Genomic DNA, 14,081 nt, shown 5'->3' on the forward strand with positions numbered 1-14,081 from the left:
ACACAGGGTGCTGAGGGAGAGGGGTTACTGAGTGACAGTGTGAGGGAGCTGGATTAACATCAGTACAGATACAGTCAGTACCACAGGGTGCTGGGGGAGAGGGGTTACTGAGTGACAGTGTGAGGGAGCTGGATTAACATCAGTAGAGATACAGTCAGTAACACAGGGTGCTGGGGGGAGAGGGGTTACTGAGTGACAGTGTGAGGGAGCTGGATTAACATCAGTACAGATACAGTCAGTAACACAGGGTGCTGGGGGGAGAGGGGTTACTGAGTGACAGAGTGAGGGAGCTGGATTAACATCAGTACAGATACAGTCAGTAACACAGGGTGCTGGGGGGAGAGGGGTTACTGAGTGACAGTGTGAGGGAGCTGGATTAACATCAGTACAGATACAGTCAGTAACACAGGGTGCTGGGGGAGAGGGGTTACTGAGTGACCGTGTGAGGGAGCTGGATTAACATCTGTACAGATACAGTCAGTAACACAGGGTGCTGGGGGGAGAGGGGTTACTGAGTGACAGTGTGAGGGAGCTGGATTAACATCAGTACAGATACAGTCAGTAACACAGGGTGCTGAGGGAGAGGGGTTACTGAGTGACAGTGTGAGGGAGCTGGATTAACATCAGTGCAGATACAGTCAGTACCACAGGGTGCTGGGGGAGAGGGGTTACTGAGTGACAGTGTGAGGGAGCTGGATTAACATCAGTGCAGATACAGTCAGTACCACAGGGTGCTGGGGGAGAGGGGTTACTGAGTGACAGTGTGAGGGAGCTGGATTAACATCAGTACAGATACAGTCAGTAACACAGGGTGCTGGGGGAGAGGGGTTACTGAGTGACCGTGTGAGGGAGCTGGATTAACATCAGTACAGATACAGTCAGTAACACAGGGTGCTGAGGGGAGAGGGGTTACTGAGTGACCGTGTGAGGGAGCTGGATTAACATCAGTACAGATACAGTCAGTAACACAGGGTGCTGAGGGGAGAGGGGTTACTGAGTGACAGTGTGAGGGAGCTGGATTAACATCAGTACAGATACAGTCAGTAACACAGGGTGCTGGGGGGACAGGGGTTACTGAGTGACAGTGTGAGGGAGCTGGATTAACATCATAAGAACATAAGAAATAGGAGCAGGAGTAGGCCATCTAGCCCCTCGCGCCTGCCCCGCCATTCAATAAGATCATGGCTGATCTGACGTAGATCAGTACCACTGTCCCGCCTGATCCCCATAACCCTTTATTCCCTTACCGATCAGGAATCCATCCATCCGCGCTTTGAACATATTCAGCGAGGTAGCCTCCACCACCTCAGTACAGATACAGTCAGTAACACAGGGTGCTGGGGAGAGAGGGGTTACTGAGTGACAGGGTGAGGAAGCTGGATTAACATCAGTACAGATACAGTCAGTAACACAGGGTGCTGAGGGAGAGGGGTTACTGAGTGACAGTGTGAGGGAGCTGAATTAATATCCGTACAGATACAGTCAGTAACACAGGGTGCTGGGGTGAGAGGGGTTACTGAGTGACAGTGTGAGGGAGCTGGATTAACATCAGTACAGATACAGTCAGTAACACCGGGCGCTGGGGGAGAGGGGTTACTGAGTGACAGTGTGAGGGAGCTGAATTAACATCAGTACAGATACAGTCAGTAACACACGGTGCTGGGGGAGGGGGGTGACTGAGTGAAAGTGTGAGGGAGCTGGATTATCATCAGTGAAAATACAGTCAGTAACACAGGGTGTTGGGGGAGAGGGGATACAGAGTGACAGTGTGAATAAGCTGGATTAACATCAGTACAGATACAGTCACTATCACAGGGTTCTGGGGGGAGAAGGGTTACTGAGTGACAGTGTGAGGGAGCTGGATTAACATCAGTACAGATACAGTCAGTAACACAGGGCGCTGGGGGAGAGGGGTTACTGAGTGACAGTGTGAGGGAGCTGGATTAACATCAGTACAGATACAGTCAGTAACACAGGGTGCTGGGGGAGAGGGGTTACTGAGTGACAGTGTGAGGGAGCTGGATTAACATCAGTACAGATACAGTCAGTAACACAGGGTGCTGGGGAGAGGGGTTACTGAGTGACAGTGTGAGGGAGCTGGATTAACATCAGCACAGATACCGTCAGTAACACAGGGTGCTGGGGGAGAGGGGTTACTGAGTGACAGTGTGAGGGAGCTGGATTAACATCAGCACAGATACAGTCAGTAACACAGGGTGCTGGGGGAGGGGGGTTACTGAGTGACAGTGTGAGGGAGCTGGATTAACATCAGTACAGATACAGTCAGTAACACAGGGTGCTGGGGGAGAGGGGTTACTGAGTGACAGTGTGAGGGAGCTGGATTAACATCAGTACAGATACAGTCAGTAACACAGGGTGCTGAGGGAGAGGGGTTACAGAGTGACAGTGTGAGGGAGCTGGATTAACATCAGAACAGATACAGTCAGTAACACAGGGTGCTGGGGGGAGAGGGGTTACTGAGTGATAGTGTGAGGGAGCTTGATTAACATCAGTACAGATACAGTCAGGAACACAGGGTGCTGGGGGAGAGGGGTTACTGAGTGACAGTGTGAGGGAGCTGGATTAACATCAGTACCGATACAGTCAGTAACACAGGGTGCTGGGGGAGAGGGGTTACTGAGTGACAGTGTGAGGGAGCTGGATTAACATCAGTACAGATACAGTCAGTAACACAGGGTGCTGAGGGGGAGAGAGGTTACTGAGTGACAGTGTGAGGGAGCTGGATTTACATCAGTACAGATACAGTCAGTAACACAGGGTGCTGTGGGGAGAGGGGTTACTGAGTGACTGTGTGAGGGAGCTGGATTAACATCAGTACAGATACAGTCAGTAACACAGGGTGCTGAGGGAGAGGGGTTACTGAGTGACAGTGTGAGGGAGCTGGATTAACATCAGTACAGATACAGTCAGTACCACAGGGTGCTGGGGGAGAGGGGTTACTGAGTGACAGTGTGAGGGAGCTGGATTAACATCAGTAGAGATACAGTCAGTAACACAGGGTGCTGGGGGAGAGGGGTTACTGAGTGACAGTGTGAGGGAGCTGGATTAACATCAGTACAGATACAGTCAGTAACACAGGGTGCTGGGGGGAGAGGGGTTACTGAGTGACAGAGTGAGGGAGCTGGATTAACATCAGTACAGATACAGTCAGTAACACAGGGTGCTGGGGGGAGAGGGGTTACTGAGTGACAGTGTGAGGGAGCTGGATTAACATCAGTACAGATACAGTCAGTAACACAGGGTGCTGGGGGAGAGGGGTTACTGAGTGACCGTGTGAGGGAGCTGGATAAACATCAGTACAGATACAGTCAGTAACACAGGGTGCTGGGGGGAGAGGGGTTACTGAGTGACAGTGTGAGGGAGCTGGATTAACATCAGTACAGATACAGTCAGTAACACAGGGTGCTGAGGGAGAGGGGTTACTGAGTGACAGTGTGAGGGAGCTGGATTAACATCAGTGCAGATACAGTCAGTACCACAGGGTGCTGGGGGAGAGGGGTTACTGAGTGACAGTGTGAGGGAGCTGGATTAACATCAGTGCAGATACAGTCAGTACCACAGGGTGCTGGGGGAGAGGAGTTACTGAGTGACAGTGTGAGGGAGCTGGATTAACATCAGTACAGATACAGTCAGTAACACAGGGTGCTGGGGGGAGAGGGGTTACTGAGTGACAGTGTGAGGGAGCTGGATTAACATCAGTACAGATACAGTCAGTAACACAGGGTGCTGGGGGGAGAGGGTTTACTGAGTGACAGTGTGAGGGAGCTGGATTAACATCAGTACAGATACAGTCAGTAACACAGGGTGCTGGGGGGAGAGGGGTGACTGAGTGACAGTGTGAGGGAGCTGGATTAACATCAGTACAGATACAGTCAGTAACACAGGGTGCTGGGGGAGAGGGGTTACTGAGTGACAGTGTGAGGGAGCTGGATTTACATCAGTACAGATACAGTCAGTAACACAGGGTGCTGGGGGGAGAGGGGTTACTGAGTGACAGTGTGAGGGAGCTGGATTTACATCAGTACAGATACAGTCAGTAACACAGGGTGCTGGGGGGAGAGGGGTTACTGAGTGACAGTGTGAGGGAGCTGGATTAACATCATAAGAACATAAGAAATAGGAGCAGGAGTAGGCCATCTAGCCCCTCGAGCCTGCCCCGCCATTCAATAAGATCATGGCTGATCTGACGTAGATCAGTACCACTGTCCCGCCTGATCCCCATAACCCTTTATTCCCTTACCGATCAGGAATCCATCCATCCGCGCTTTAAACATATTCAGCGAGGTAGCCTCCACCACCTCAGTACAGATACAGTCAGTAACACAGGGTGCTGGGGAGAGAGGGGTTACTGAGTGACAGGGTGAGGGAGCTGGATTAACATCAGTACAGATACAGTCAGTAACACCGGGTGCTGGGGGAGAGGGGTTACTGAGTGACAGTGTGAGGGAGCTGGATTAACATCAGTACCGATACAGTCAGTAACACAGGGTGCTGGGGGAGAGGGGTTACTGAGTGACAGTGTGAGGGAGCTGGATTAACATCAGTACAGATACAGTCAGTAACACAGGGTGCTGAGGGGGAGAGAGGTTACTGAGTGACAGTGTGAGGGAGCTGGATTAACATCAGTACAGATACAGTCAGTAACACAGGGTGCTGGGGGGAGAGGGGTTACTGAGTGACAGAGTGAGGGAGCTGGATTAACATCAGTACAGATACAGTCAGTAACACAGGGTGCTGGGGGGAGAGGGGTTACTGAGTGACAGTGTGAGGGAGCTGGATTAACATCAGTACAGATACAGTCAGTAACACAGGGTGCTGGGGGAGAGGGGTTACTGAGTGACCGTGTGAGGGAGCTGGATTAACATCAGTACAGATACAGTCAGTAACACAGGGTGCTGGGGGGAGAGGGGTTACTGAGTGACAGTGTGAGGGAGCTGGATTAACATCAGTACAGATACAGTCAGTAACACAGGGTGCTGAGGGAGAGGGGTTACTGAGTGACAGTGTGAGGGAGCTGGATTAACATCAGTGCAGATACAGTCAGTACCACAGGGTGCTGGGGGAGAGGGGTTACTGAGTGACAGTGTGAGGGAGCTGGATTAACATCAGTGCAGATACAGTCAGTACCACAGGGTGCTGGGGGAGAGGGGTTACTGAGTGACAGTGTGAGGGAGCTGGATTAACATCAGTACAGATACAGTCAGTAACACAGGGTGCTGGGGGGAGAGGGGTTACTGAGTGACAGTGTGAGGGAGCTGGATTAACATCAGTACAGATACAGTCAGTAACACAGGGTGCTGGGGGGAGAGGGGTTACTGAGTGACAGTGTGAGGGAGCTGGATTAACATCAGTACAGATACAGTCAGTAACACAGGGTGCTGGGGGGAGAGGGGTTACTGAGTGACAGTGTGAGGGAGCTGGATTAACATCAGTACAGATACAGTCAGTAACACAGGGTGCTGGGGGAGAGGGGTTACTGAGTGACAGTGTGAGGGAGCTGGATTTACATCAGTACAGATACAGTCAGTAACACAGGGTGCTGGGGGGAGAGGGGTTACTGAGTGACAGTGTGAGGGAGCTGGATTTACATCAGTACAGATACAGTCAGTAACACAGGGTGCTGGGGGGAGAGGGGTTACTGAGTGACAGTGTGAGGGAGCTGGATTAACATCATAAGAACATAAGAAATAGGAGCAGGAGTAGGCCATCTAGCCCCTCGAGCCTGCCCCGCCATTCAATAAGATCATGGCTGATCTGACGTAGATCAGTACCACTGTCCCGCCTGATCCCCATAACCCTTTATTCCCTTACCGATCAGGAATCCATCCATCCGCGCTTTAAACATATTCAGCGAGGTAGCCTCCACCACCTCAGTACAGATACAGTCAGTAACACAGGGTGCTGGGGAGAGAGGGGTTACTGAGTGACAGGGTGAGGGAGCTGGATTAACATCAGTACAGATACAGTCAGTAACACCGGGCGCTGGGGGAGAGGGGTGACTGAGTGACAGTGTGAGGGAGCTGGATTAACATCAGTACAGATACAGTCAGTAACACAGGGTGCTGGGGAGAGAGGGGTTACTGAGTGACAGGGTGAGGGAGCTGGATTAACATCAGTACAGATACAGTCAGTAACACCGGGCGCTGGGGGAGAGGGGTTACTGAGTGACAGTGTGAGGGAGCTGGATTATCATCAGTGAAAATACAGTCAGTAACACAGGGTGCTGGGGGAGAGGGGTTACTGAGGGACAGTGTGAGGGAGCTGGATTGACATCAGTACAGATACAGTCAGTAACACAGGGTGCTGGGGGGAGAGGGGTTACTGAGTGACAGTGTGAGGGAGCTGGATTAACATCAGTACAGATACAGTCACTATCACAGGGTTCTGGGGGGAGAAGGGTTACTGATTTACAGTGTGAGGGAGCTGGATTAACATCAGTACAGATACAGTCAGTAACACAAGGTGCTGGGGGGAGAGGGGTTACTGAGTGACAGTGTGAGGGAGCTGGATTAACATCAGTACAGATACAGTCACTATCACAGGGTTCTGGGGGGAGAAGGGTTACTGATTTACAGTGTGAGGGAGCTGGATTAACATCAGTACAGATACAGTCAGTAACACAGGGTGCTGGGGGAGAGGGGTTGCTGAATGACAGTGTGAGGGAGCTGGATTAACATCAGTACAGATACAGTCAGTAACGCAGGGTGCTGAGGGGGAGAGAGGTTACTGAGTGACAGTGTGAGGGAGCTGGATTTACATCAATACAGATACAGTCAGTAACACAGGGTGCTGTGGGGAGAGGGGTTACTGAGTGACTGTGTGAGGGAGCTGGATTAACATCAGTACAGATACAGTCAGTAACACAGGGTGCTGGGGGAGAGGGGTTACTGAGTGACAGTGTGAGGGAGCTGGATTAACATCAGTACAGATACAGTCAGTAACACAGGGTGCTGGGGGGAGAGGGGTTACTGAGTGACAGTGTGAGGGAGCTGGATTAACATCAGTACAGATACAGTCAGTAACACAGGGTGCTGGGGGAGAGGGGTTACTGAGTGACCGTGTGAGGGAGCTGGATTAACATCAGTACAGATACAGTCAGTAACACAGGGTGCTGGGGGGAGAGGGGTTACTGAGTGACAGTGTGAGGGAGCTGGATTAACATCAGTACAGATACAGTCTGTAACACAGGGTGCTGAGGGAGAGGGGTTACTGAGTGACAGTGTGAGGCAGCTGGATTAACATCAGTACAGATACAGTCAGTACCACAGGGTGCTGGGGGAGAGGGGTTACTGAGTGACAGTGTGAGGGAGCTGGATTAACATCAGTACAGATACAGTCAGTAACACAGGGTGCTGGGGGGAGAGGGGTTACTGAGTGACAGTGTGAGGGAGCTGGATTAACATCAGTACAGATACAGTCAGTAACACAGGGTGCTGGGGGAGAGGGGTTACTGAGTGACGGTGTGAGGGAGCTGGATTAACATCAGTACAGATACAGTCAGTAATACAGGGTGCTGGGGGGGAGAGGAGTTACTGAGTGACAGTGTGAGGGAGCTGGATTAACATCATAAGAACATAAGAAATAGGAGCAGGAGTAGGCCATCTAGCCCCTCGAGCCTGCCCCGCCATTCAATAAGATCATGGCTGATCTGACGTAGATCAGTACCACTGTCCCGCCTGATCCCCATAACCCTTTATTCCCTTACCGATCAGGAATCCATCCATCCGCGCTTTAAACATATTCAGCGAGGTAGCCTCCACCACCTCAGTACAGATACAGTCAGTAACACAGGGTGCTGGGGAGAGAGGGGTTACTGAGTGACAGGGTGAGGGAGCTGGATTAACATCAGTACAGATACAGTCAGTAACACACGGTGCTGGGAGAGAGGGGTTACTGAGTGACAGGGTGAGGGAGCTGGATTAACATCAGTACAGATACAGTCAGTAACACAGGGTGCTGGGGAGAGAGGGGTTACTGAGTGACAGGGTGAGGGAGCTGGATTAACATCAGTACAGATACAGTCAGTAACACCGGGCGCTGGGGGAGAGGGGTTACTGAGTGACAGTGTGAGGGAGCTGGATTAACATCAGTCCAGATACAGTCAGTAACACAGGGTGCTGGGGGAGAGGGGTTACTGAGTGACAGTGTGAGGGAGCTGTATTAACATCCGTACAGATACAGTCAGTAACACAGGGTGCTGAGGGAGAGGGGTTACTGAGTGACAGTGTGAGGGAGCTGAATTAATATCCGTACAGATACAGTCAGTAACACAGGGTGCTGGGGTGAGAGGGGTTACTGAGTGACAGTGTGAGGGAGCTGTATTAACATCCGTACAGATACAGTCAGTAACACAGGGTGCTGAGGGAGAGGGGTTACTGAGTGACAGTGTGAGGGAGCTGAATTAATATCCGTACAGATACAGTCAGTAACACAGGGTGCTGGGGTGAGAGGGGTTACTGAGTGACAGTGTGAGGGAGCTGGATTAACATCAGTACAGATACAGTCAGTAACACCGGGCGCTGGGGGAGAGGGGTTACTGCGTGACAGTGTGAGGGAGCTGGATTAACATCAGTACAGATACAGTCAGTAACACACGGTGCTGGGGGAGAGGGGTGACTGAGTGAAAGTGTGAGGGAGCTGGATTATCATCAGTGAAAATACAGTCAGTAACACAGGGTGTTGGGGGAGAGGGGATACAGAGTGACAGTGTGAGGGAGCTGGATTAACATCAGTACAGATACAGTCAGTAACACAGGGTGCTGGGGGGACAGGGGTTACTGAGTGACAGTGTGAGGGAGCTGGATTAACATCAGTACAGATACAGTCAGTAACACTGGGTGCTGGGGGAGAGGGGTTACTGAGTGACAGTGTGAGGGAGCTGGATTAACATCAGTACAGATACAGTCAGTAACACAGGGTGCTGGGGGGAGAGGGGTTACTGAGTGACAGTGTGAGGGAGCTGGATTAACATCAGTACAGATACAGTCAGTAACACAGGGTGCTGGGGGAGAGGAGTTACTGAGTGACAGTGTGAGGGAGCTGGATTAACATCAGTACAGATACAGTCAGTAACACAGGGTGCTGGGGGAGAGGGGTGACTGAGTGACAGTGTGAGGGAGCTGGATTGACATCAGTACAGATACAGTCAGTAACACAGGGTGCTGGGGGGAGAGGGGTTACTGAGTGACAGTGTGAGGGAGCTGTATTAACATCAGTACAGATACAGTCACTATCACAGGGTTCTGGGGGGAGAAGGGTTACTGATTTACAGTGTGAGGGAGCTGGATTTACATCAATACAGATACAGTCAGTAACACAGGGTGCTGTGGGGAGAGGGGTTACTGAGTGACTGTGTGAGGGAGCTGGATTAACATCAGTACAGATACAGTCAGTAACACAGGGTGCTGGGGGAGAGGGGTTACTGAGTGACAGTGTGAGGGAGCTGGATTAACATCAGTACAGATACAGTCAGTAACACAGGGTGCTGGGGGGAGAGGGGTTACTGAGTGACAGTGTGAGGGAGCTGGATTAACATCAGTACAGATACAGTCAGTAACACAGGGTGCTGGGGGAGAGGGGTTACTGAGTGACCGTGTGAGGGAGCTGGATTAACATCAGTACAGATACAGTCAGTAACACAGGGTGCTGGGGGGAGAGGGGTTACTGAGTGACAGTGTGAGGGAGCTGGATTAACATCAGTACAGATACAGTCTGTAACACAGGGTGCTGAGGGAGAGGGGTTACTGAGTGACAGTGTGAGGCAGCTGGATTAACATCAGTACAGATACAGTCAGTACCACAGGGTGCTGGGGGAGAGGGGTTACTGAGTGACAGTGTGAGGGAGCTGGATTAACATCAGTACAGATACAGTCAGTAACACAGGGTGCTGGGGGGAGAGGGGTTACTGAGTGACAGTGTGAGGGAGCTGGATTAACATCAGTACAGATACAGTCAGTAACACAGGGTGCTGGGGGAGAGGGGTTACTGAGTGACGGTGTGAGCGAGCTGGATTAACATCAGTACAGATACAGTCAGTAATACAGGGTGCTGGGGGGGAGAGGAGTTACTGAGTGACAGTGTGAGGGAGCTGGATTAACATCATAAGAACATAAGAAATAGGAGCAGGAGTAGGCCATCTAGCCCCTCGAGCCTGCCCCGCCATTCAATAAGATCATGGCTGATCTGACGTAGATCAGTACCACTGTCCCGCCTGATCCCCATAACCCTTTATTCCCTTACCGATCAGGAATCCATCCATCCGCGCTTTAAACATATTCAGCGAGGTAGCCTCCACCACCTCAGTACAGATACAGTCAGTAACACAGGGTGCTGGGGAGAGAGGGGTTACTGAGTGACAGGGTGAGGGAGCTGGATTAACATCAGTACAGATACAGTCAGTAACACACGGTGCTGGGAGAGAGGGGTTACTGAGTGACAGGGTGAGGGAGCTGGATTAACATCAGTACAGATACAGTCAGTAACACAGGGTGCTGGGGAGAGAGGGGTTACTGAGTGACAGGGTGAGGGAGCTGGATTAACATCAGTACAGATACAGTCAGTAACACCGGGCGCTGGGGGAGAGGGGTTACTGAGTGACAGTGTGAGGGAGCTGGATTAACATCAGTCCAGATACAGTCAGTAACACAGGGTGCTGGGGGAGAGGGGTTACTGAGTGACAGTGTGAGGGAGCTGTATTAACATCCGTACAGATACAGTCAGTAACACAGGGTGCTGAGGGAGAGGGGTTACTGAGTGACAGTGTGAGGGAGCTGAATTAATATCCGTACAGATACAGTCAGTAACACAGGGTGCTGGGGTGAAAGGGGTTACTGAGTGACAGTGTGAGGGAGCTGTATTAACATCCGTACAGATACAGTCAGTAACACAGGGTGCTGAGGGAGAGGGGTTACTGAGTGACAGTGTGAGGGAGCTGAATTAATATCCGTACAGATACAGTCAGTAACACAGGGTGCTGGGGTGAGAGGGGTTACTGAGTGACAGTGTGAGGGAGCTGGATTAACATCAGTACAGATACAGTCAGTAACACCGGGCGCTGGGGGAGAGGGGTTACTGCGTGACAGTGTGAGGGAGCTGGATTAACATCAGTACAGATACAGTCAGTAACACACGGTGCTGGGGGAGAGGGGTGACTGAGTGAAAGTGTGAGGGAGCTGGATTATCATCAGTGAAAATACAGTCAGTAACACAGGGTGTTGGGGGAGAGGGGATACAGAGTGACAGTGTGAGGGAGCTGGATTAACATCAGTACAGATACAGTCAGTAACACAGGGTGCTGGGGGGACAGGGGTTACTGAGTGACAGTGTGAGGGAGCTGGATTAACATCAGTACAGATACAGTCAGTAACACTGGGTGCTGGGGGAGAGGGGTTACTGAGTGACAGTGTGAGGGAGCTGGATTAACATCAGTACAGATACAGTCAGTAACACAGGGTGCTGGGGGGAGAGGGGTTACTGAGTGACAGTGTGAGGGAGCTGGATTAACATCAGTACAGATACAGTCAGTAACACAGGGTGCTGGGGGAGAGGAGTTACTGAGTGACAGTGTGAGGGAGCTGGATTAACATCAGTACAGATACAGTCAGTAACACAGGGTGCTGGGGGAGAGGGGTGACTGAGTGACAGTGTGAGGGAGCTGGATTGACATCAGTACAGATACAGTCAGTAACACAGGGTGCTGGGGGGAGAGGGGTTACTGAGTGACAGTGTGAGGGAGCTGTATTAACATCAGTACAGATACAGTCACTATCACAGGGTTCTGGGGGGAGAAGGGTTACTGATTTACAGTGTGAGGGAGCTGGATTAACATCAGTACAGATACAGTCAGTAACACAAGGTGCTGGGGGGAGAGGGGTTACTGAGTGACAGTGTGAGGGAGCTGGATTAACATCAGTACAGATACAGTCAGTAACACAAGGTGCTGGGGGGAGAGGGGTTACTGAGTGACAGTGTGAGGGAGCTGGATTAACATCAGTACAGATACAGTCTGTAACACAGGATGCTGAGGGAGAGGGGTTACTGAGTGACAGTGTGAGGCAGCTGGATTAACATCAGTACAGATACAGTCAGTACCACAGGGTGCTGGGGGAGAGGGGTTACTGAGTGACAGTGTGAGGGAGCTGGATTAACATCAGTACAGATACAGTCAGTAACACAGGGTGCTGGGGGGAGAGGGGTTACTGAGTGACAGTGTGAGGGAGCTGGATTAACATCAGTACAGATACAGTCAGTAACACAGGGTGCTGGGGGAGAGGGGTTACTGAGTGACGGTGTGAGGGAGCTGGATTAACATCAGTACAGATACAGTCAGTAATACAGGGTGCTGGGGGGGAGAGGGGTTACTGAGTGACAGTGTGAGGGAGCTGGATTAACATCATAAGAACATAAGAAATAGGAGCAGGAGTAGGCCATCTAGCCCCTCGAGCCTGCCCCGCCATTCAATAAGATCATGGCTGATCTGACGTAGATCAGTACCACTGTCCCGCCTGATCCCCATAACCCTTTATTCCCTTACCGATCAGGAATCCATCCATCCGCGCTTTAAACATATTCAGCGAGGTAGCCTCCACCACCTCAGTACAGATACAGTCAGTAACACAGGGTGCTGGGGAGAGAGGGGTTACTGAGTGACAGGGTGAGGGAGCTGGATTAACATCAGTACAGATACAGTCAGTAACACACGGTGCTGGGAGAGAGGGGTTACTGAGTGACAGGGTGAGGGAGCTGGATTAACATCAGTACAGATACAGTCAGTAACACAGGGTGCTGGGGAGAGAGGGGTTACTGAGTGACAGGGTGAGGGAGCTGGATTAACATCAGTACAGATACAGTCAGTAACACCGGGCGCTGGGGGAGAGGGGTTACTGAGTGACAGTGTGAGGGAGCTGGATTAACATCAGTCCAGATACAGTCAGTAACACAGGGTGCTGGGGGAGAGGGGTTACTGAGTGACAGTGTGAGGGAGCTGTATTAACATCCGTACAGATACAGTCAGTAACACAGGGTGCTGAGGGAGAGGGGTTACTGAGTGACAGTGTGAGGGAGCTGAATTAATATCCGTACAGATACAGTCAGTAACACAGGGTGCTGGGGTGAGAGGGGTTACTGAGTGACAGTGTGAGGGAGCTGTATTAACATCCGTACAGATACAGTCAGTAACACAGGGTGCTGAGGGAGAGGGGTTACTGAGTGACAGTGTGAGGGAGCTGAATTAATATCCGTACAGATACAGTCAGTAACACAGGGTGCTGGGGTGAGAGGGGTTACTGAGTGACAGTGTGAGGGAGCTGGATTAACATCAGTACAGATACAGTCAGTAACACCGGGCGCTGGGGGAGAGGGGTTACTGCGTGACAGTGTGAGGGAGCTGGATTAACATCAGTACAGATACAGTCAGTAACACACGGTGCTGGGGGAGAGGGGTGACTGAGTGAAAGTGTGAGGGAGCTGGATTATCATCAGTGAAAATACAGTCAGTAACACAGGGTGTTGGGGGAGAGGGGATACAGAGTGACAGTGTGAGGGAGCTGGATTAACATCAGTACAGATACAGTCAGTAACACAGGGTGCTGGGGGGACAGGGGTTACTGAGTGACAGTGTGAGGGAGCTGGATTAACATCAGTACAGATACAGTCAGTAACACTGGGTGCTGGGGGAGAGGGGTTACTGAGTGACAGTGTGAGGGTGCTGGATTAACATCAGTACAGATACAGTCAGTAACACAGGGTGCTGGGGGGAGAGGGGTTACTGAGTGACAGTGTGAGGGAGCTGGATTAACATCAGTACAGATACAGTCAGTAACACAGGGTGCTGGGGGAGAGGAGTTACTGAGTGACAGTGTGAGGGAGCTGGATTAACATCAGTACAGATACAGTCAGTAACACAGGGTGCTGGGGGAGAGGGGTGACTGAGTGACAGTGTGAGGGAGCTGGATTGACATCAGTACAGATACAGTCAGTAACACAGGGTGCTGGGGGGAGAGGGGTTACTGAGTGACAGTGTGAGGGAGCTGTATTAACATCAGTACAGATACAGTCACTAT

At 51.3% G+C, this 14,081-nt stretch overlaps 1 protein-coding gene across 1 annotated transcript in view; it reads left to right on the forward strand.

Moving 5' to 3' along the window:
* Positions 1–14,081, forward strand: part of LOC144486901 (puratrophin-1-like) — a 249,901-nt gene that overhangs the window by 11,746 nt on the left and 224,074 nt on the right. The gene's annotated exons all lie outside the window — the stretch shown is intronic.

Source organism: Mustelus asterias, unplaced genomic scaffold (assembly GCF_964213995.1).
Source record: "Mustelus asterias unplaced genomic scaffold, sMusAst1.hap1.1 HAP1_SCAFFOLD_510, whole genome shotgun sequence".
NCBI lineage: Eukaryota > Metazoa > Chordata > Chondrichthyes > Carcharhiniformes > Triakidae > Mustelus > Mustelus asterias.